Source organism: Canis lupus, chromosome 20 (assembly GCF_048164855.1).
Source record: "Canis lupus baileyi chromosome 20, mCanLup2.hap1, whole genome shotgun sequence".
Taxonomy (NCBI): domain Eukaryota; kingdom Metazoa; phylum Chordata; class Mammalia; order Carnivora; family Canidae; genus Canis; species Canis lupus.
In genome coordinates, this window is record NC_132857.1 from 50,977,210 (window position 1) to 51,002,234 (window position 25,025).

At 41.0% G+C, this 25,025-nt stretch overlaps 1 long non-coding RNA gene across 5 annotated transcripts in view; it reads right to left on the reverse strand.

Annotated features, from left to right (window-relative positions):
* Window positions 1-7,714: 7,714 nt before the first annotated feature.
* The window catches only part of LOC140612128 (uncharacterized), a 46,288-nt gene continuing 28,977 nt past the window's right edge, over window positions 7,715-25,025 (reverse strand). For 3 of the 5 annotated variants that reach the window (XR_012013440.1, XR_012013436.1, XR_012013435.1), the window contains one exon: window positions 7,715-8,163. This is a non-coding gene — a long non-coding RNA (uncharacterized lncRNA). Of the gene's footprint in view, window positions 8,164-9,543; window positions 9,724-25,025 lie in introns of all 5 variants that reach the window. The other 2 variants (XR_012013439.1, XR_012013437.1) reach the window with 1 other exon arrangement.

Below are 25,025 nucleotides of genomic sequence, written 5' to 3' on the forward strand. Positions count from 1 at the left end.
TCTTTCTTCTATTTTTTTTTTTTTTTCAGGAGATGCATTCAGATAGTGGTGGTTGCTACACCTGATGGATCATACTCAGGAGCTGTCACCATGTTGGGTCATGCTCAGAATTGCTAAGCTGAGATATTCTCTCAACTAAGAGCCTGCCCTACTTGGAATGGAGGTTTTCATGAAATCAAAATGCCTTGATAAAAAAGGCACACTTCATAGCTACCAATGTTCAATCCCAGAAATACCCAAACTTTTTAAAAAGAATATTTTTAGGCTAATAAAATGGTAAATGCCGTATATGCAGAACAAGAAGGATGACTTTTGAAATTCAAGGGCAAATTAAATCGAAAAATGTAATTTATTTAGTGTTTCCCTTAAATAAACACATAAATGGATATAATTTGATGAATGCAATGTATGCCAGCAATAGTGATAACACCAAAGAGAATTAACAACTAATTTTGCAGAACTTATTTGGCTGTTTAATTTGTGTAAACACTGTTAGTACACTTCATCCTGTGTTGTAGTTTATTGGACAACTAAAACTTCAATGCCCCGATACTAGCCAAGAGGATCTGGAATAGAAGTGCTAGCAGACCCCTCTGGCTAAATTGGAGATAGTTGCAATGCCATTGAATGATGTGCACATGATTTTGCAGAAGTAACACCAGCACCAGGCATTTGCAAATGTGCCAAATTCTCCAAAACTTCTACACAGGGAAAACGTTTAAGGATAGAAATAGAAAACTATGCTTTAAACTAAAAGCAGCCTTGCAAGTAATTACATGCCTACTTGCTCAGGGTGATAAATTACACTTGCTCATGCTTTTTATACTTTTTCTATGACTTATGAGAAGATTATAGGTAATCTTTTTCTTTCCATTGATACTAGTAAAGTTGCATCCAGGCCATACATGTTAGTCTGGAATTAAACAACTTTGAGTGTGATCTGGAGCCAAGACAGGTGGTGAGAGAATGCAGGAACTAAGACGTTAGATTGAGAAATGGGGGCAGGGGGAGGGCAGTGGAGTAGAGAATCACTGAAGACCAATTCATGCAACTCATAGTGCAGCTGTGCGGAATAAAATTCAACTGTGATCAAAATTGCAGTTGACAACCTGAAGACAAATGGAGAGCCAAGAGACAGACAGCTCGTTGAGAAAGCTTGGCACCCACAAGTTTAGCCAGTGCACCGTGCAAGGAAAATAGAATGCAGATGGAAACAAAAGTAACTGAGATGTGGTGAGAGAAGGGACCGTAAACATCAAGTCCATCAGGTGAATCTGAAGGCATTGCGATGGGCATGAGACTGTGCCTGTTGGGTTCAGAAGTGGTCTTCTGGGAATCAGGCAAGTCCCCTACTGTCGTCAGCCTGAACATGACTTTCTCTCATAGTCACATGCCAGTGACCACCCTTCTACCACCTTCCTAGGTAAATTGCAGTTTGCTCCAACACTATCCCCTAATCTACTCATCCCCATCCAGAGGTCTTTTCGGGCCAACTGTTCTTTCAGACTCATCATGGCACTGTCAACCTCTAAGCAAAGCATCATTTTTGACAACTAGCCCAAATATGAATTCTGTTGATATTTCTCTTGTAATTCACAACATTTTGCGGGGCTTGGGGTGGGATGGAGTCTTCCATTGCTAGGACCTCTACCTTAGTTCATACCTTGTTTTGTCTAGCTTTGGCCTAGCAAAGTCATGTCCCTTGTATCTGTCGTTTTCAGGTGAAATTATCCCAATGACTCCCTAAGGGTTTGGTCTTAGTTTTCTCTAATTTTTAAAATCTTAAAGTTTAAAGAGGTATTTCTGGACAGCTAGTATGACATCCCTCCCCTGCAGAAAATCCTAAAGTGCTCTTGATCCATCAGACTCAATCTTACTGTCCACCATGGGAGAGGTCTTGTCAAAAATTTCTTTTTATGATAATGACTCACAAATTACTCTACTTATTCCACCCCTATTTTTGGAGAAATATGCATAGCACCTCTTCTTTCTGATAGATGATAGCCATTTTTTTTATCTTTTCTTCTGCATGTTAAATTACCCTGGGTCTTCCTCTCATTTAACTTACAAGATAATTTCTATAATTTTCACTACCCTAGCCATCCTTTCTGCACATGCTCCAATCTGTCAATGCTCCTCCTCAAATGGGCAAACCAGACATAATATCTTAGAATAGACCAAGCAATACTGAGAATCAAGGGATTGTAATTTCCCACAAAATAGATGTTTTTAAAATCTATGCAACCTAATCTTGCTAGCTTTCTAATAGATGCATTATACTCTCAGCTCATATTGAGTTTATCATCAACTAATTTCCTCAACTCTTTTTTTCCCTACATGGTCAATACCTATTATTTTCTATCTGCTGAAGATAACCATGTGGATAAAGGAGGATTATGACTTAATGTTCAAATATGACCCAAAAGAAAAATGCAAAATCAATAGATAGACCTGTGCCGAACCCAAAAACTTAATTAATGACAGTCATCTTTTACCAAAGAATGCCAGATATCATTTGTTCAGCTAACTTCCATCTCACTGGGGAAGAGACAATTCAGTGGTGGAGGAGAGGTAGAAAGGCACAAACATAGTGCAGGTGCTGGGGATGTATCCAACAAATGGCAAGATTTTCAGCTGGATAGAAAAAAAAATCCATAAGGATTAGTAGAAAATGTCTGGAAAGATAAATTTGGACATTGTTATAAGGCATCCTAAAAAACAGATGGTGGCATTTCATCTTTATTAAGTAGGCATTGGGGAAAATTTAATGATGTTTGAGCAACTCGGTGACATAATAAGATAAACTAATATTCATATAGCAAACAGATATTATAAAGTAATTCTTGCAGATAGCATCTCATTTAATCAGAACCCTGCCCTACAAAAGGGCAGTGACAGGAAAGGTAGAGTCAGAGCCAGGAAAAGCCATGTGAGCTAATGTGGCATTCAAGAAAGAAATAACCAGGATAGTGATGTCTAGAATTAGAAGAAGAAGAAGAAGAAGAAGAAGAAGAAGAAGAAGAAGAAGAAAGCCAAGATGCACTTGACAATGAAAAAAAAGTAGCTAGATTTGATAACTGATTGGATGTGGAAGCAACAAAGTAAAAGAAATCAATCATTACCACACAAGTTTTATCTTAATAACTAGAAGAATGGTAGTTCTCCTAATAGTAGTGGGGTGGAGCAGCAAAGACGCTAGGATTTTTTTTTTTTTATGGAGTCAGAAAATATCAGATTGTTTCTGGATGTATTAACATAAATGTTTCCTGGGATATCTAAATAATAAGGTTCCAGAGCAGAGAGTTGTACGTATAGAGTATCAAAATGAAGTTATAGAAATAAATGGGAGTCCCAAGGGAGAAATGGCTGAAAGCAAAGGGAAGGGTATTATGAGAGGAACTGGTGAAAAGAAAAAGTGAACTCCTATTGAGTTGTTATAACAGGCAATAAAAGTGGGAAGATGGGGGCAGCCTGTGTGAACAAGCAGGAGGATTTAATGATGCAGAGAACCTGAAAATGATATAGTTCCTATGACAACCCCAAGTTGATCCAGTTACCCACACTGGCATGAGCGCTCCAGAAGAATATGGAATCTACATTTTGACTTCTCCATGCCACTAAGAGGACAGGCTTACTTGCTGTGCTGGGAGGAAGTTCATTGGATTTAGTGAACTTAAAGTGTGGTTTCAAGAACAGTTGGCACTGTTCAGAATTAAGTGTCCTGCTGGAGAATCCAAAGTGATAATGAGAGATCCCAAAGGTAGAGAGAGTGGAGGCCCATGTCAAAGGTGTCCATCTATCAAGAGTTAGGAGAACGTTCATGATTAGGCTGCAATGTAGGGGTGGGTTCTCCTCCCTGATGGACAATGACAGTGACAAGATAAGCTCCAAATACTACAGGACACGAGATTCTAGGCAGCTTCTAAAACATTGATTCTAGGGACCTCTGGGTGGCTCAGCAGTTGAGCATCTGTCTTTGGCTCAGAGCCTGATCCCTGGATCCAGGATTGAGTCCCGCATCAGGCTCCCTTTGAAGGAGCCTGCTTATCCCTCTGTCTGTGTTCTGTGTGTGTGTGTGTGTGTCATGAATAAATACATCTTTTAAAAAAATTGATTCTATTACACGAAGGAAAATAGTCAGAAATCAGGTAATAGCAGAATTTTTAGTAAAGTCAAGGTTAAAAGAGGGGCAAGGATTACTAATGGGTTATTCCCAGCATAATGGGATAGAGATCTCACAATTTCTGCCTTAGGTAAGGATGGTCTGTGGAATCCGGAGCAAGTACAAACCCGCAGAGGCTTCCAGTGGCCACAGTCATGAAGACCTTTCAGATTGCAGAGACTGAATCCAGCAGTGAAATGCAGAGGAATGCCTTTAGGAATAACAGCTTCCACCAGGATACAGGGCAACTGGTGGGGAAGCCAAATTGCAAGGTAGAAAGGCATGAACGAGTGAAAAAGAATGTAGTGCATGGAAACAACTAACTCTGATAGAAGTTTGAACTATAAGAGAGAAGGGGTGGGGGTGGAGGAGAGAAGACAGACATCGGGAAAGAGCAGTAAGGCCCAGAGAAAGTTCTCTGCATCTCCAGGTGATAAAAAACAAAAACATCTGTCAACAAAAAGAAGGACTCAATGGAAAGAGGGATCATCCACAAAACTGTGGGATCTAGAGGCCAAAGAGAAGGCAGTGAGGGCACACTAAGTGTGTCCAGGCAGGGAGCCCGGGCTTGGCTGCAGCCTGAGAAGAGGCCTGGGGTGGTGAGGGTGCTGCACAGGAGCCCAAAGGCCCACCATTCGTCCTAATGGCACCCTCAGCTCACTGTGCCCGTCTTCTCTCTGAGTCTGCATTCACTCAGGAATAGGGGAGATGGCCTCGATCCTTCTGGCTTGCAAGTGATCATGGACAGATTGAACGTCAAGATGTGAAAGGGAGGAAGCAGGACCAAGAGGAAGATCGGAGTAGGCCCAGTGTTGTCAGGAAATGAGGAAGGAAGCCAACCCGATGATGGTGAGGATGGGATCACAGAGGTTCCAGGGTGGAACGAGAACCAGCTGAAGGAACGCCGGAGTGCAGACGTGCCAGGGGACACTGCTCCGCACCATGACCAAAGTCCTGGCTGGCGGGCCACTTCCGGATTCTGGCTCAGCCACTTGTAAGTTATGGGACCTTGGACAAACGACTTAATCTCTCTAAACCTGCTTCCTCATCTGTAAAATGAGGATAATGTTGCCCTTGTGGTTGGCATAAGAAAGTAAGGGATTAGTGAAGGAATCCCATCAGATAACATATATACAGCACTCACGATCTTGCCAGGCCTGCAAGTGTGCTCCAACAAGCTCCGTGAAGTTGAAATAAAGAAGAGAAGGGCACAGCGGAGGGGAAATCATAGAAATTCGTAGTGACTTCCAACCACTAGAGTTTAACTTTCTCCTGTACTGTCATCTTGAAGTATGAAAGGATAAGGCAATGAGTGAAAAGGATTCATACTATAGTGGAAGCTGCGGGGGAGAGGGGGGTTAAGGTTCCAGAAGCTGTCCTCCAGAAGGAGCAGAGTAACTAAGGGGCTGATCGGCAGGCCAAGAACAGAAAGAGCAAGGCCATTTGATGGGAAAACCAAAGGAAGTTCGCGATCCGAGAGGCCAAAGGCCTGGGGAGTATGAAGCTCCAGTTCATAAGAGACGGGGTGAGGGATACGATTTGGAAGACGCGGTCAGGAAAAAGGCCTAATAGAGAAAAATTGTAAAAAAAAAAAAAAAAAGAAAGAAATAGAAACAGATCAAAAGGGACAAAGCAAGATGCAGAGACAATTTCTAGAATGATGGCTTCAAAAACCTGGATTTTCTAGCAAACTCATTTTATTGTGGGTTTTATACTTCTTGACTCTTTTGCCACCTGCATATATTATTAGTTAAGTCAAAATACTGAATAAAGATGAAACAAAACATAAATACAGACATTAGAAAGGAAGTGGCTCATACCATGGTTTGGCCTCTCAAGTCCTTATCATGAAGAGGAGGGAAAGTCAAGTTCTCTGACACAGGGAAATCAAGGGTCCTCACCCTGTACTGGGCATGTTTGCCTTTCTGATGAATTTAAAGAGGCATTCCCAAGTATTTTCAGTGCTGCTGACGGGATAACCATAGAATTAAGCCTAGTGAAAACCTCCATCTACATTCATGAGCCATTGCCTCAATTATCATAACTCACTGAACACTCCCTCAAGTTCCAGGCAGTGTTCAACACAATCTTATTTAATCCCCACCATAAGACCCTAAGAGAAAGGGACTGTGGTCTTGCACATTTTTACCCGATGAACCAAAGCACAGAGATATAACGTCGCCTGCCCGAAGTCACCGAGCCTCGCAACAGCAGAGCCGCCGAGAGTGACTCTTCAGTACACACACTTAAGTGTCCTGGGGAAATTTCAAAACACAGGCAAATGCTCAGTAAATAGCTTGATATTTTTCATTGAGAAGAAAATGCGTGCATCACAGCTGTTTTTTCTCCTAATATTTCACTTTATGCAACGCTAACGGCTGAGTAACTTCTGATAATCGCTTGTCGTTCTAGAATCTTCTCTGGAAGCGTGTGTTTGGAGGTCCAAGACAGAAAAATTCAGATAAGATGGTAACCCCAAAATGTTGTGCGGAAGTGGCACAAAACCTCAGTTTTTCGAGATAGCAAATATTGGAAAACTTAGCTATGAAGGCCTAAAAATGTAATTGTAGCTTGGTAACACTATTAAATATGTATACTGTGGTCTTTTTGACAATTGTATTAATCCTTTTACAAAGCCTTCAGAAGTTCCATCACAGAAGCATGGATGCTGTTTTGATCTATTTATTACTCTTAAGTGTTCAGAGAACTGTCCCTATTTTCTAATTAACACTTTTAAAGATAAAAAGCCATGTATTAAATCAATCTGAATGATGGTTGTTTGTGAATCCCACAAGATAAGGCAATTTGCATGTTCACTTTGTACTTACAAACTAAATCTGCACATCTCCAAAGCAGCCCCTTATAATGTAAACCTTTTGTGAGTATTTGTAACTTGAAAGAAAGTTTGGCCTACTACAGAAGCAGTGCCAATTATCTAAAGGGCTTCGTTACCGAACATGATTAAGATACAAAGATACTGGGTTGTTATTTCATATTGTTTGCCATGGAATTGGAAGAAACGACTTTTAAAACCTCCAGGATCAGAGAGGACTACCTTTCCATGGGGAGCTGACACACAACTCGTTTCCCCCAACAGTTTACGGCTTTCAAAAGTAGCCAGTTGCCACTCAATTGGGGTAAAATTCCTTTGATATGAATTAAATTGCTTGCTGATGAAATGCACCTTTCAGCGACCTGTTTGAGTTTCAGCGGATGCCGTGGCACACTTTGTGATGTGAATCCCAGCATTAGTGCTAACTCGCCGTGGTGATTTATTATTGGATTTTCAGTACTGATGAGTCAGCGCCATAAGATGTTTACCAAATTAGAATTTCGAGAACAATGACACTGTTCTCATTAAACACAAGCTTTCGATGCCGATATAGGCTATTATTTCCACATGGTTATGGTGTGGTGTGTTCACACTTGGGGCACTCATCAGATAGGGTTTCTTTGCCTTTGCAGGATCTGTCTTCATTGGGCTTTACGTGCTCAATCAACTTTGAAACCATGTGTAAAAGCCCCAAGTTTTCAAAATTCAGAAAAGGATCCTTTATCTTTTTCTAAACAGTTCAACCTGTGCTTTTCCCTTTGCCAAATGCCTCAAGAAACCAGAAGTATCATGTGGGCTAGTGAAAATGCTATCAGATTTTTCTGTTTTTTTTTTTTTTTTCCAAGGAAAAGAAAAACCAACGCCTTGTATCCATTGACCTCTCTTGAATGGTTCTGTAAACGCCAAGACGTCCAAAAAGCTTTAGAGACACTGAGTACTGGGACCGTCAGCATGCGATGCTGACCTTTCCTGGCAAAGAGCACATGATCTTTTTTTTTTTTTTCAGGTCTTTATTCAGCAAATATTTGATATTATTATTATTTTTTTTTCTCTCACTGAGAATTTATTGACTCTCCCCTGCAGGCTGGGGCTGGTGCTGGTGGAACTGTTGGAGACCCAGCAGACAGAAATGTAAGCATGAAATCCTTGTCTTCACGTAGCTTGCTTTCTAGAAAAGAGGACAAGCATAAGACGAATCTCTCAGTAAATATGTAAAATAATATCAGCTCACAATTTCTATAGGGGCTAGATCTGTCCTCTACGATTGAAGTACTTTAAACTTCAGCAAAAGCGAGTGAAATAAGTTTTGCCTATCCCCAGACCAATTTTGTGCTTATGGGAACAAGAAGAAGCTTCATATATCCTCCATACAAGAACTGCGCCTTAGTAGCCCGTGCACAGTCTTTGCATTTAGGTTCAGTCATAATTCCACCTACTAATAGCACTCTGCAGCACTTTGTATTTTGAATCTAAATTAAAATGGTCAGAGGGTGCATTACGGTTGACCATTCGGGTATGTTTAGTTGTGATGGAGCCCGAGGAAAAAACAACTAGACAATCTTTTTCAGGCTCTATCACTATTAGTAGATGATTGACAACATCACACTTCTTTTCTTTATTATGTCATGATTATAATGAGACTACGTACAGACAAATAAAACATATCAGCGACTCAGGGCACCTGGGTGGCTCAGTCGGTTATGCATCTGTATTCGGGGCCGGTCACGATCCTGGGGCCTGGGATCGAGTCCCACATTGGATTCCCTGCTCAGTGGGGAGTCTGCTTCTCCCTCTCCCTCTTCCTTCCCCCTCACTAGTGCTTTCTTGCTCTCTCTCTCTCTCTCTCAAAATAAATAAATAGACTCTTTAAAAATATATATATTAGCAACTCAAACCCTAAAGCAATGCATCTCAGCATTTGGCTTTTGTTCCACCACAAAGCACGTGACCAACGATGTTCACACGTGGGGCTGGGTTTTGGGTTTGGTGGATGGCTAAGGACTTATGCGGTCCCCAGGACCCTAGCTAAACCTCCACCACTCCTCATTCCCTCAAGACTGCAAATGGGAATGTGAGTGTGTGAGGACCAAATTATTGTAGGAATAACTTGGAATCTTCTGCTCTAATTTATTTTTCAGCAAATCAGTTGAAAACGATTATTAATCCCAAATTACATGTGAACCATCTCCCAAAGAATCCCAACAAGCGTTCATGCCGCAACAGTGCATTTAGAACCACTGACCCAGATAAACGAAATTCTTCTAAAGTTAGATAATCATCTGTGCTCTGAATTTTTAGAAACTCAGTATATAGCTAAATACCAATAACCAAAGGCGGCCAGTGCCATACTTTAAGCATTGATTTTGCTTTATTACTCTACAGTTTTCTCCTACACGGCTTCCTCTCCGTCTCCCATAGGAAAGATTTGATGGCAGAGGGGGGCAGGGTAGCTGGTTAGCTCTGTCGCCAAAGCAGGTACTTCCCCCTCCTGCAGTCTCTGCGGCTCTCAGACCACCACTGACAAGTGTTGATATGTGGAAGTAGTTACCTCAGGTCGACTGTTCCTGCAGCCAAGCTGGGAGCAGTCACATCAATGGAAAGCTCTGTGGTCCCTGCCAGCAACTCTGGTCCACAGATGTCTCAGGACGCAGCCCCGCCCTTTCATGGTTGCAGCAGTGGGGTTTGCAAAGGATCAGCACACCAGAGTCGTAACCGACCTTAGGGTGGACTTCCACAAAAAGTAGGAAACTTGTTGGATTCAGAGGAATATATTTTTTTTATATTTAATACCCTCAAAACATGTTTTAGAAAGAATCCCTTTTCGATTCAGGTAGGAACATTTTGTTCTTTCTGTGAATGAATCCTTTGCTTATTTGGGGGATAAGTGTGGTTTTACGTACCCTGAGTTTACCCATAAATCCTTCTGAAAATGCAAACTGAAAGCACACTTTCCTTCTCATTAAATTCTATTATACCAAAAGAAAGATCTAAGTATAACTGTAACAGGATCTAAGCGGGGCTGTAAACCAGAACTACAGGACCGCCTTGTAAACAGTACAACATGAGAACACTTGAGAGGCTCCGTCTCTCCATCCTGACTCGATAAGCAATTGCTGGGTGAAGCCAAATCTATACATTACGTTAGTTGCTTAAACCCAAAGAGCATGGCTGTGTAGCCTTTTTTAATTATTGCGAGACAGGGAACATGTTTGACAGAAAATGAAATCATTAAATATGATTTCTCTAGAATAATGTGACCGCTCGTTGACAAGGCAGCAGGGTTGGAACTTCATTTTTTCACCTTTTAGCGAGTAAACAGAAATTCTGTAGAATTCAGGACACCCATGGGCATTAAGAAAAGCTTGGCTTAAAGGCCAGGGTTGGTTTGGTTTGGTTTGGTTTGGTTTGGTTTGGTTTGGTTTGGTTTGGTTTGAACTCAACAAGGGAAAGAAATTAAAGAGAAAGAAAAGAAGGGAGAAAAGAGAAATAGGACAGAAGAAAGCAGAAATGGAGCCAAGAAAGAAGGAAGGGAGGAAGAGAGAGGTGGGGAGGGAAAGAGACAAAAGACAAGGGTGGAATAAAATATAGAAGTTAAATACACTGACAGCGCAGCTACTTAAACACGCAGAACTTTCAGAGCCGATCAGCAAAAAGTTTGAAAGCTCAGGTGTTTCTATAATTGTGATACGTTGGGAAAATTCACACTGTTAAATGAGTCTCAGATTCTCACTTCCACCTGCATGAGACAGAAAACACTGCTAGGGTGCTGGGTTATAATCGAAACGATGCCAAAATGAGTGCAGGAGGATGCAAGACTTGTGAGATCCTTCTGTCTTGTGCTCCTCCGCTATGAAATTCTGGAGTTTGTACATTTATATTTTAATATGCTATTAATAGGTTGCATTTGTTAAATATTTGGAGGGAATAATTTTAAAAACATGCCACTCTTCTTATGAGGAAATTATTTTTAACACAGGATAAAGATCCGGTGTTAATTTATTTTTTTCCATTGAGAAATAGTTTCAAGGCTAAATACTCAAATCCAGCCCATGATCCCAGGGATTAGAAGTGAGCAAGATGCTGACGTAGTGATGCGGAACTAGAAACAGGGGGGCCATTCTCGTGAAGGCCAGCGTACAGGTCTTGGAAGAACAGGGTAGGATGCCAGGAAGGAGACATAAAACTAAAGAAGGTTTCCTCTTCCCATGTAGGAATATAACAAATCTAAATCCATGTTTCAGATTAGCTCTATTATATGAGCACTTTTTCATGAAAGAGCTATGTACAAAGAGGGCAGGCCGTATCTGAATGTCTGTGCGAGAAAACCATCCTATAATTACAAACTTACTTTGTACTAAAGATCTTTGGTTCCACCGTAAATGTTTTTGTTAATGGAGATGACATTGGAGAAAACTTTTCCAGCTTTACAATATCAGTGTATCCTGACCACATGGTTAGGAATGAAGATTTCTAACATTTTTGCCCGACACATGTTCGTGTGTCTGTTTCCACAAGTATAAATTATTTATTCTTCTGGATCTCCATTCATCAATCTCAAAATGGAGAAAATATAGAAAATGTATGTATTATGGATTTGCTTGTCTGCACTCTATTATAGAGCAACCCTTGCCCACATTTAAAGACTTATTTAAAGAGAATTTAAATATAAACAGATTCACATGCACGTGCATCCATAATGGAAGAATGGAAAAAGGAGGAAATGTTACGAGATTTCCTTTCTAGTTTTTTCTACCAAGCACCACATCTTACATGTACGGTGTCTGGGGTGTTCTTTCTTAAAAGGATATTCATTCTTTTCTCTTATCAGTGCCGTGCACTAAGAGCAAATGATGCTGAATTTGTAATATTTGTGATTTTTTTTTTCTTGGCGTTTGTTCCTGATTAACCACAAAGTTCCTGTAGTAGCGATATGGTGACTGCTTGCACGGGTCGAAAGTATTGAAGCCCAAGTGCTCAAAGGAAGCATAGCTTCAGGACAAAGGTCATGAGGAGAACACCTGATTTGGGTTTCAGGGGTGGCAAGGAGGGCGGAAGGGAAGTGATGCTTTACTCCACTTAACCTGGTTTGTCAACGCATCTTTGCACAATTTATTTACTTCTGACACTTAAATGCATGTGCAAATCCTCTGAGGGCTAAGTCACGCCATTAATCTTTTGTGGTGCGTCATTGTTATGCATATATACCAATTTTGCCAAAAATTCCCCATTACTTCTTCTTCGTTAAATAACAACAAGCTGTGAGGGTTAGTTCTGCATCAGCTCCTCAATTTCCTCATGAAAAATTGGCCTGCTTTCTTTTGGGTTTGTGAGCACCCAGGCCAATATCACTCATGTCTTGTTACATAACAAAAGAAAACAAAGGCGACTTGAACGGTAATCTGGCTTCGCCTGTTTGTTCTGGATCCCATTTTGATCTGCACAACTCAGACTACAGGCATTGTTTCCTCGTGCCCTATACGTGAAAAAAAATAAGGCAAACGGAATACGCCAATCCCTTAGTTCTAGCTCTTTGCCAAATCTGCGCTGAGATTTAGCCAAATCTCCTCACCCATTTATGGAATGACATGTGCCCTTGCTAGGAAAATTCTCACCATCTCATTCAGCCTCATTCTCTTCTAAATCTGTGCACGCATCAGGCTGGCTAACCAGCAGAGCCAGCGCTTTCCTTTGCATGTCAAAGCCTGCTGAATGTGCCATTCCTTCTCTGAAGGGCATCGGCACACTGGCATCCCAGGTACCTCCCCGTGGAGGGTCACAAAAGTCTGGCTACAGTCAACACCCTGTCCTAATCCTGAATGAGTGTCATATCTCTTGAACAGGTGCTGGGACCGAAGACCGGGACCAGCTGTAACTCTCGCAGCCTTTTTCATGAGATAATAAGAATTTTAGGCAGGCTTGATGGAAATTTTGAGATTCATTGAATTGATAAATGTCAAATAAGTGGGGAAAGTAAGTGAGTGGCTTACGCATTGATTTGTCATCAATGGAGCTGTAGATCAGATGGCAACGTGATCATTTTTAGAGCAGCTCTCGTCTTCCTCTGCTCAAATGTACCAAATGAAGCGCCCATTTGCTGACTAGAAATTCACAGTTGAGGTCGACTGATGATGCAGTGCAAAGAAGCCTGTTCTGTTCCTCTGCTCATGGATGAACTGTGCCAAGCTTCACCTTTAAATAGCTCCATATTTAATTATGCGATATTTAGAAATAAAGTTCAGTCACAGCTCACTAATAATGTGCTCCCACCTAAGACAGAGGGGGGGGAAGAAAGAAGGAAGGAAGGAAGGAGAAAGAAAGAAAGAAAGAAAGAAAGAAAGAAAGAAAGAAAGAAAGAAAGAGAGAGAGAGAGAGAGAGAGAGAGAAAGAAAGAAAGAAAGAAAGAAAGAAAGAAAGAAAGAAAGAAAGAAAGAAAGAAAAAGAAAGAAGGAAGGAAGAAAAAGAAAGAAAAGAAAGAAAGAAGAAAGAAAGAAAGAAAGAAAGAAAGAAAGAAAGAAAGAAAGAAAGAAAGAAAGAAAGAAAGAAAGAAAGAAAAACGCAATTTAGCAACCAGGAACTCTTAAAAAGAAAAAAAAAAAAGAAAAAAGAAAAGGACAACCCAGTGCCAGGCTGCAACATAAAATAAAGCATTTATTTAAGGGAAAGTTATAATAGATTAAACTGATTATAATAAAAATAAGCTAAACAATTTTAAAGGGTGATATTATTTTCCTATTTCACCATAAAACCTTAGGAAGTTATGGATTAACTTAAGCAAACAGAACCCAAAGAAGGTACAGTAGCTACTTTCTTGAAAACAAAACAATCTTTTCGTTCCTGCCATTTGTCTGAATTCTTCCTTCGGGCAAGCTGGACAGCTGCACTGGTAGGTTTTTTAGTCATGGGTTATAAGCCCCACCTGGCTAGATTTGTTTAGCAGACAGCTGGCAGAGTTAAATAAAAAGAATGAGACACAAAATGCTTCCCAAAAAAAGCTGAGAGAATACTTTTTGGATGTTTTAGCCTTTTGGAGGTTGATGGTTTTCTCTCGACTTTTTTTCCTGCCTATATTCACATACTACTGCACACTCACATCTAATAGCATGTGAATCTACGTCGTAGATATTTTCTCCCAATTATAACACCCTGGCTGAGGTAAAAATGCAGCACAAATGAAAACATCAAGTAAGCATGTCTTGAACGACTTTTTTTTTTTTTTTAGTTAGAAATACCAATTTGCAGTTTATAAGTCCCCAAGAATGACATCAGTTTTAAATTAGCATTTTTTTTTATTTCTACATTTTCTTTGCTATTTTTTTAAAGCCAATAAAATAGATTTTCTTCATCTGGAATGTTCTTTCTAGCTTAAAGATAAGAAGGAGGCTAAATTGTGGGAATGGCATCCTTCTGCATCTGTTTCGCTCACAAACCTATCAAATATCTAATTTTTGGCATGACTGCTGGCTCCGACAGGGGGATGACATAAACCAGCTTTGTGGTTACATGTTTCACTTTTAATCTCATGGAAATAAAAATCAGCACTGAAATGTCCCTTTCCATGTGACAATTGGGGACTCTTTTCCAAAAGCCCAGGCAGAGGGGCGTTAACCTGGTTAAGCTTAACGCACAGCATATGCAGAAGTGTCATGCATTTCTGCAGGAAAAGGCACAAGACAGACCTGCCCTTCAGTAGAGCTTTGTTCCCATCAGAGGCGCAGGGACTACAGACAATGGGACCGACCAGGAGGACTCGGTGGCAGCAGGTTACCCAAGAATGACTGAAAGGCAAACCAGGATGGGGAGATGGAGTCCCTCACTTAATAACCCTCCTTTCTCCATCTTCTGTGTGTTTTGTCTCCTTCTCTAAATGCAGCAGAACTAGTGGAATATTTCAACCATCATGGGTTTGCTACTTAGCACGAGGAGAATCCAGCTTTTCACTAAACACAGTAAATATAGTATGGAAGGCTCAAAAAAAAAAAAAAAAAAACCTAAATGGTTTGGACATGATCCTGATTGGAGGAACTCCATGCAAATGGATTCCAACTGCTTATAAATGAGCAAGGGGGTGGGGGGTGGTGCTGGTGTTCAAGACAGCATGGCAGAGAAACACTAATGCCGATACCCAGCTAGCACCTAAAAGACGACAATGATTTCCTGCCACGCCGAACGTACAACTCCTCAGAAGTTGGAATCTATTTACACAGCCCGTGGAAATGTTCTGAATATGAAGGACCAGGCCAGGAAACAAACTGTTTTAATTCATGACCTAATACTCGCTTCCCAGAGCAGAAGCCTGACTTGGCCCCTCTCCACCCAGCCCTATACATCTCTCCATGCAACGTAGACTTTATGGAGCCGGGCATGATCTGTTCGTTGCAGAGGCCTGATTCTCCCTAAGCACCGATATCAATATCATACATTTCAAATACAAGGGAGGCCCGGGCAGGCTTAATCCCCGGGGCCCAAGTAAAGCGAGTGTGGTCTCTGGGGAGGCTGTTGGCATAGAGCAAAAAGACAGTGTTACTGTATATGTTTTCACATGGTTAGCAAAATGGGTCCCCATCAAAGACTGAGAAAACAGGCATGGTGAGAAGGGAGGAGTGAGGTCACTCTAGGTTTCTGTTTGACCCTTAAAGACCATCCAATCTTGGCTGTCATCTGACAGTCTTCTATTTAGTTTGATAGATACAATTACATCCATCCAGCCAGATAATTACAGTACTGTGCATCCTCCATGTAGTGGTGGCTTAGCAGAATTAAAAGCTATAAAATCCTTTTGTGTGTGCTAAGGAGCCTCTCCTTTTCTTCTAATACAGATTTCCTTCCCCCTCACCCCCGCCCCCACCCTCGCTCCTCCTGCCCAAGGAAAAGAACCGAGGAAAGAATTCCCTGTAAATCGTAGGTTGTGATTCCCAGGTACCTGTAAACTTTCATAGGAATCCATCAAGTTGGTCCTAGCTCAACTTGCCTCTCAGGCAACTTCTTTACTAAAGAAAATTGATTCTTGTTTACTTCTTTCAGTAAGGAGAATCATGATGAATTTTAATAGGATAACCCCCTAGTGTTAGAAAATCTCCCTCCTTTGGTTATGGGAGCTTTGAAATTTGTAAACCAGAAATAAGCTTGGATTTTTTTAAAAAACGGTTTTAGACAAAAAAAATTAATAAATAAAAGATCTCTATAAGTTTCAGGCTCAACCTTAATAATTGCTCAACAGCTGTATTTTCATTTTATTTTGTTTCCATCACCCCAATGAGTAGTACGTTATTCTGATACTCTGTTAAAAGACCCTTTAATTGCAAATTGACCTTCAATTGTTAAAGGAATCACCCACACCGGTTAATACTTTATTTCTGGATGAAAATTAATATTGTCCCTGACTATTTTTAACACACATAAGCATTTCACTGGAGGTTGTGTGCACTGCTTCGTAAGGTGAATATTCCTGGGAGAGAAAAAAAAAAAGAAGTGTGATTCGCTAAATGTTAATTCTGTTCATTGAAAAGCCAGGAGAGGAAAAGTTTATTATTTTGGATAGAGGTACACATATTGCTGTGGGAATATTCTAGTGTAGGTTCCATAGCTATTATTCATGATATCATAACATCTCGTATTTCACAACAGAAAATGTCTTGCGTTATTTGTTGGGTCAAACGATACGACACGTTCTTGAGAAGATAATTTATTTTTTTTTAATTTTTAGAGTTAAATTTATGACATAACAAAAGATTAGTAATTTCTTCCACCACCTAGAGCTTCAAGTTACTAATTAACTAATCCATTAAATATATGTTTTCCACACTTAAGGAACCAAAGAAACCTGCAGGCTCTGTCAATCCACCCAGGGATTGCTTTCCTGGTGGTGAAATGAAACCAGCCTCTTTGTGGAATGGAGTGATCATTGGATGCCAGGAACACTACCCTACGATGTGTAGAGGGGGAAATGAAGGCTAGCTCATCCGAAGGAAACTACAGGGGAATTTTAGATCAGCAGAATGCAATTATCCAAGTTGGAATTGTTCCAGGACACCAAAAGCGAACTTTAAAGGTGGGTAAATTGAATAGCATTTCTCCTCAATTGCAGGGCAAGCAACCACGTCCCTGACAAGATGGGTGATTGTTCTCTTTATTTGTCTTTACTTTGTGGATACTAGCGGCCAAGGTCCTGGCCACTGTGTAGGAAATGGAGTGTGTAGTCCATTGGAGCAGAATGGAGGGCATCAGATTTAATAACAGGCACCCTACACTCTTCAGCTACCTAAAAAGTGAAAGAAGACATTTTTTAGAATCTGCTTCAAGACAAGATATATTTGTTGACCAGGTATTTAGGAAGATTCCATGTTTCCAGCCCCTCTTGCACTTGCACCTAAGTGGGACCACATGACTGGGTCCTGTTTGGCCACTGGAATGTGGGCAGAAATGTGTACTTGACTTCTAGTTGAGCCATAAAATGCACGACTTGGTCTGCCAAATTCTCTGTTTCTGCCAATCTCTCTCTCTCTCTCTCTCTCTCTCTCTCACACACACACACACACACACACACACACACACTCAAGGAAGTGAACTCCTTCTTGGAGTTAAGTTCTCCTGCTCGGAGAACAGCTGCCCAGAAGAGTCACTCAAGCTACATCAGACTGTACCAAGAACAAGGAAAAAAAAAACTTTTATTGTGTTAAGACTGGGGAATTTTTGTCATACTAACTAGAGATATCTTGACTAATATAATGTCCACAACAAAAATGGAATTCCCCTGAAGGCCAAAATTGAGAAAGTTGAAAAGTCACCCCAAAAAGCAAGGATGTGATAAGATGTACATTTTCATTCATTCCTTGTGATGTAAAATGAATGCTAGTGTTCTAAGGGGGAAACTAAGCATAATATATTAAGCTGTGAGAACATTACATCACTATTATGTTTTGACCTAGTAATTCTACTTCTAGAATCTACCCATGAAGAAAAAAGTTTTTGTTCCTCAGATCATTGGTTATGATACTAAAAATATTATACAGCTTTTATCATCAACAATAGAGGGATAATTATCAAAACTTTGGTTATGCCTTTATTAGGGAATGCTACACAGTCAATAAAAATCATAAATGCAGTGAATATTTCCGTCACTGATTTATTCAATAAACTAACAGTTTTTAAAGATTTTATTTATTTATTTGAGAGAGAGAGAGAGAGTGTGTGTGAGCCAAAGAGAGAGAGAGCACACAAATGGGGGGTGAGGGCAGAAGGAGAGGGAGAAACAGACTCCCCATGGAGCAGGGGAGCCTGACACAGGGCTCGATCCCAGGACCCAGGGATCACAACCTGAGCTGGAGGCAGAGGAGCCACTCAGACCCCACCTAAGCTAATGTTTATTGGCACCTTTTTTGTGCTAAAACTTATTCTAGATGCTGGGGATATGGCAATGAGAAACACAGAAAAAAATCCCTCCTCTTATGATGTGTATATTTTTGGTGGGTAAGACCAACATGGTACAATAGACAAATCAATAAATAAAATAATTGGGAAACAAACTGGGAAAATGCTTCACTGAGAGTTAAGCAAAAAAGTTCTGACTATATATACAACCCCCCACACACACACAGGCACATCAACACACACATACACACACTCCACAGACGGAGTCAGAAAAAGTCTGCAGAGAAAGATCATAAAATTCTAACATATGCGTGTGCAATATTTCTAATCATGAGCAACTCAAAGGCCATGAAACATATAAATGAGTTGCATTGCTGTTGTATGAATTTGAAATATTAAGTGTACAGCACCAGTGTGGAGGGATCAATTTACATAGGGTACAAACGTAATTAGGCAGCTAACCAGGAGCCTCCTCTCAAAATGATTTTATTGTTACAAATCAAGTAACAGTCTACAAAATGATTTCAATTATTCAGAAGAAAACATTATTTTTTAAAATTTTTTGAAAGGCAAAGAAAGGGTGAGGGGTTGAGATAGCAACTAGCTGCTGGCGCTGATAACAGAAATGGAAGAACTTAGTACGCTGACAACAATCATGCTGGGAGCGCTCTTGGAGAAGCGAGGGCCCAGCGAGTGGGTTCGTGTTCTCCCTCCCCGTCCCTGCCCTGGAAGTAACACAAAGCCATTCATGGGAACTTTTTCAGCTTATACTCCAGAGAATGCAAAAACTACTCCTCAAGTGAAGAAAAAAATTTTTTTTCAAGTGAAAAATTAAAGAATCACTAGTGCTCTGCAGTGGACACTTAAATTTTCTCCTATGATATACTGTTTTCAGGGGCAATTTATATGCTATGGTGGGATGGGTTCATCCGTTAATTTTTGGAGTGCTCAGTACACTCACTCACAAACATCCAATGTCTATGCCATCCCATCGACAGTGATTTTTTTTCTGTGTTGGAGAATTAAGAATTATTTTTGTCTTAGGCGTCATAATTCCACCTTCTTAAATATTTTCTTAAAAAAGTATGGCTGAGTTTTAAACATTAAATAAAAAGTAACGTGTACAGACATACACATAAACACAAAAGTGTACTGCCTCTCTTATTAGGATTGGGAAAAACGTGGGGTTCCTGGGTGGCTCAGTCGGGTCCTTCAGCTCAGGTCATGGTCCCAGGGTCCTGGGATTGAACCCCACATGGCTCTCTGCTCAGTGGGGAGTCTGCTTCTCCCTCTGCCTCTGCCCCTGCTCATGTGCACGCGCTCTCTCTCTCTCTCTCTCTCTCTCTCTCTCTCTGTCTCTTTCTCAAATAAATACATAAACTCTTTTTTTAAAAAAAAGGATTAGGAAAACTTCTTAGCTGTGACTGTGACTTCCGCTACCACTATAACACCACCTGGCACCTGCATGGGTGCAAGTAGCATCAACAGTGTCACATTGTTGGCCATAATGATCCCAATCACCATCAGCTGGCAGATGAGCTTAAGGAATGCCTTTGCGCTTCATGCCCTGCCCCTTCAAGACATAAATCACAAAGATGCTGGGTCCCCTGAAAGCCTGACCCCCTCCCCAAAGTCCATTCACATTCATCCACTCGTCATTTATTAGAGCCCCATCCTGTCAGGCAAAGTCTGCAGAGCAGATAACATTTCAGAAGCAGCGTATTTCCCTAGAATTGGAAAAGAAAACTTGTTCTTAATGGATCCCAAGGAAAAATCTCCAGGCATTATGCACATAGGCAGAAGGGTCTGCAGTCCTGAACGTATCCCACCAGAACTAACTCTGTTGGCAGCAGTGGAGAGCTTGAATCAGAGGGTTGGAAGGAATCTAAGTAAGACATCTAGTCCATCACCCTGCCTCCAGGCAATTTTCCAGGCAGATGGGTATTTATCCTGTTCTTAAAGCTCTCCACTGATCTGAGGAAAAAAGGCAAGGGTATTTATATCCATGATGTTTTCTTACCAAATGTGTAATATTTGCCACCTACACCATCTGCAGCAGTTCAAAATGTAGTAAGATCGAAAGTTAAACTCATTGATCTCAGGAAAGACAATGAAATAAAATATTTTGCATTATATAATGTAATCTCCCTCAAAGCTTTTGATGAAGACTTCATAGAACGGCCTCTGTAGTTTAGGGCAAAGAATGAAGCATTTGCTTGACAAATGACAATCACGGCAATTTTCAGAACTCAGATAGAAAAATCTCAGTCGTTACCGTTGTTCTTTAACGTGGTTCCGCAGAAGTTACATCCAAGGTCATAGGCTTACTCTCTGGGCAGGTCATTTAGTTATACTTTGTTCCAAGCCTTTTAACCACAGCTCACCCGTCTCTCAAACATACATCCTACATCACAAATACTTTAAGAGAATACGGATAAATTATCAAAAGTTCATGGTTTCGAGCGGAGTGGGCGCTCCTCTCACCATCCCTCCAGTTATGTGCTTTGCCATTTTTCTGCATGAAATAAACCTAATTCATTGTTTAGTGTTTGGTTATAGAAATGAAATTTGAAGATCTCCCAGCCAGATTTTATAAAGAACTACCCAAACCCCAATCCCTTAATCCTCTTATCCGCATACCCGGTTTCTTCATATTTTGGAACTTGAGCTGTTTAAGATTCAGCAGGTCACTTTCCCTGATGTTCCATATACTGACTGCCTAGCAACGTCTCATGATTTTATTGCCATGTGGCCACCCCCAGTTTTGTTCCTTGGGTGTCTTTGTTCTTGAACTGACCTCAGCCTAACAAGTCGATACTCAGGTATGTGTCCTTGACTTTTACTGGTGAGGAAAGATGACACCTCAACCCAGACAGAGAGGACGGTTGGCTCTAGCATCTGTGCAAGAGCATGGTCAGGGCAATGACCGTGAGTTAGATCTATAAGAAACACCACTCTGTGGGTAACCCAATCTCCAGCATCTAGTCCTTAGTTCCAGGTGTCATATACATGGCTCCATCCTTAAACGTTCCCTGGGATCATTGCTAAAGGCATTGGAGGCAGTCAGGACTATTTCTGTAGGAAATCTTTTCCTCAAAAGCTATTCTGGCTGGGAGTAAGTCTGGCATTCAGAACTTACCCTAGAATGACTGCAGCCCAGGTCTTAATGAAGGAACCATGATTTCAAACATGAGTCACTCAAAAGGGTATGTTTTGTAGGATTTAGTCTCCCTAATACAGAGAGTTGGTGAAGATGGCCCAACTTAGTTATGCACTTAGTATGTATAAAATGATCAAAGTTTTGGCAAAATTCTTCTGCACATGAGATAAATTCCCAATGAACAGGGAATAAAGTAACAGACAATCAACCACACTAGTATAGTAGAAAGAGAATCATCCTGGTAGTCTAGAGATCAGAGTTAAAGCCATATCCTGCCATTTGACACTGGTATAAAGCAGGTATAAATTTACTCACGTATAACGCATAGTTCTAGAACATTTCTAAGATAATCAAAGTCCACCAAGCTCTGGCCTGGTGGCAAACTGGGAGCTCTCAGTAGACAAGGTAGAGTGAGCTAAAACAGGTGAGGTAGGACATGGGGCATTCTATGCTCAGGCTGCTGAGACAGTAAACTCAAGGCTGGTCCAAGCCAGCATGAATATCTAAAATTTCTGATCAAACGGTAAAGTAGGACAGCACATTTTCTGAGGAAAATTATTCTCAGCATCCGGCAGTGCCTGAGTTGTTATTCGAAGAAGTGGATGGACAAAAGAGTAAAAATTGTCTAGTCCCAGTCCATTGGCAGGCGGGACCTAGAGAAAGGAGAAGAGGGAAGGGCCCAGGAGACTGGGTACGAGAACAAGTTAGCCTCTAATCCCAGAGGGGAATAACTAAGAGACCCAAGACCCAGGAATCAACCCAGATCACAGCTAGATTAGAAAATGAGTTGTGCCTACAGGGGAATAGGTAGAAAGGGTAAGGCCTGCCTGATTCCCACAGCTGTTAGAGGACTTCATCTCCTGTGAACGTCCACTGTGTGTGTATAGGTTCTAGGCGGTATCACCAACATACCTCCTTCATTTCTTATGGAAACCATCAGAGGTAATCACTGATTACCAAAAAATACCCATGAACAAAGAGCTTTCTGGCTAATTGTAGCCTGGAAGGTGGAACGTGCTATCACTGCCCCGTCTGCCCTTATCATACTCTTAGAGAATCACAGTGCACATCCAAAGCTCTGAGATGTCCTGTATTAAAGAGACCATGTCCAACTCTTTATTAACCCAGAATTTTCAATGAAACCACTCCCGCAGCACCCTAACAAATGTACTTACATACTTGTCCTTTCAGAAACATTTACAACCTTCTTTCTTACTTAGCATTCTAAGGAACAGACTCTGAAAATTCTTGAGAAATATATGTGCTTTGTAACACAAAGAATTAAACAAATGCAAAATAATGCTACTGTGGCCAGTTTGTGCTAGTGAATAAGATGGTGGTGTTGGAAGCCATTTATGGAATAGTGGTGCTTAAGTTTGGATCAGTATACATCTACCAAGACAATAGTCTTGTGTGGCTAAAGGTCTAAATGTCTGGCACAACATAGACTACAGATGGGGCATATATTTGGGTTTAAAAAAGAATACAAAGTGAATGAATGGATGCGTGAGTGAAAGTAGAAATAATAGCATATATTCCATCCCTGGAGAATAAATTTTCCTTTGAGGGAGACAATGAATTCCTTTCACACTGTGGCCAAATGTTGGCATAGTTCTACCAGAAGGAGCCAACCATCATAATTACAAACTCACAGGGTCCTTGCTCTAGAAAGTGTCTTTTTCCTACTGACCCCTTCCCAGCAAAGACTCCCTCCAAGGACTTGTGGATTTTCTACTGCCTCTCCATTCCCAAATCAATAACCAGCCTTGTACTATTGCCTTTATGGAAGACTTAGGTCCTGAGAAGTTGGGTGTATATATTTGTTGGGGTGGGAGAGAAGAAAAGACGGTTTCATGGGAGATTACAGTTAAAAAAAAAAACAAAAAGAACAAAAAAAAATGTTTTAATAGGAAGCGTCTCAGAGCCTTTAGTATGCTGATGGATACTGTGGTTTTCTAAAGACAGGTTGAGAAGGAGTGGACACACTATAAAGCGTTTTCTAGGCTGTAAATTTTTCCACAAAACTTTATGTCCATGGAGCATTTGCGGATAAATGCCGTGCTGGCCTCTTCAATTTTCCTCAGTGTGCTTAGCTAGAACTACTTTTAAAGGTTATTTTAAAAGGATGAATAGACAACATGAGTGATATTTCTTAGCACGGTCATACATAGCAGAGCTTAAAAAAATAATGTTCCTAATAATCTGCAGGTATTAAGCAAACATTATTATCCCCATTTTGTGAATGAGGAAAGTGAGGTTCACAGGAGCTGAGTGACTTGTCTTCAGTCAAACAGCCAAACTATGGCTTCTGCCTCCAAGTCCAAAAAGCTTTCTCCTGGGCCACTGCTTCTGGCCCCTGGGCAGCTCTCACCCCACAACTACATCATTACCTACCATGATGTCACATCCACCCAGAAATCAATTTTGCATGAAGCACTCTGAGTAAACCAAGTGGGAGCCTCACTTGGTTTGAATTCAATTCTTTTGAGGGCTTGTGATCAGAAAACATGTGCTATCCAATTTTTCCCACACATGCCACTTCTTAGCTGGCCTATCACTGGGGGCCTGTGCAGTGTGGTCTGTTTGAGGCCAATAATCATATCACCATTGTAATGAGTGGCAAATCCTATGTAATTTACACATTAAAAGGAGGCTGAGATGCATGGAAAAACCCAGCCCCCATTTGTCTAATGAAATTAAAGCTCTTAGCCAAATACTGGTGCTGAAAAGAGATGTTTGGGAAGGGCTCTCCCGGGCTCTCTCTCGCCCCTGCCTCTGAAGAAGAGGGTGAGTGTTCTTTATTCATGATCCCGCCTCTACCTAAATCACTCCCACAATGGGACCTCTAAACCAAGGGGCCCTGTCTGGGAGCATGATTTACGCATAGCTGAGGCCAGGCGGGGCTTACAAAGGCATTATGACTAGTTATTTTCAATGACAATTGAAAGGAAAAAGAAAGCAGCAAAGATGTTCTGTGGCTTGGCAGGCAAAGCACTAAACTGCCCCCGCCTCCTTCCCCAGACGGCATAAAAGAAAGTTTTGAGACATACCTGATAAAGCAATTATTTTAAGATATTTTTCTTATTCAGTGGTAACTGGACAGTATCATAAAACAAGTGTGAATAATACAGCATTTGGAGCAACCACCCTGAGCTGAAGCTCTGGGACAAAGCATGCAACCCATGACAAGGCAAGAAGAGGTGGCGGGCTCTAGCATTCAATGGCTGTCCCCATTCTTATGAGATCCCCAAGACTGAAATTCTCCCTTAAGTCTGGGAACCGGCCATGTTGAAATGAGATGAAACCAAACAACCCACATGTAATTGGGCGTCAGTCTGAAAGTCAAGAACCTACCGTCATGAAGCTAGCTAGTCTCTAGGATGCTCTTGTTTGGTCCATGATTGGTAAATACATGGAAATACTGCAGAGTATTTGGATTTAAGAATATCAGTGGAAGCACCAGGGCAATAATGTATGCAAAGGAGTATCCGAAGTATACAGGA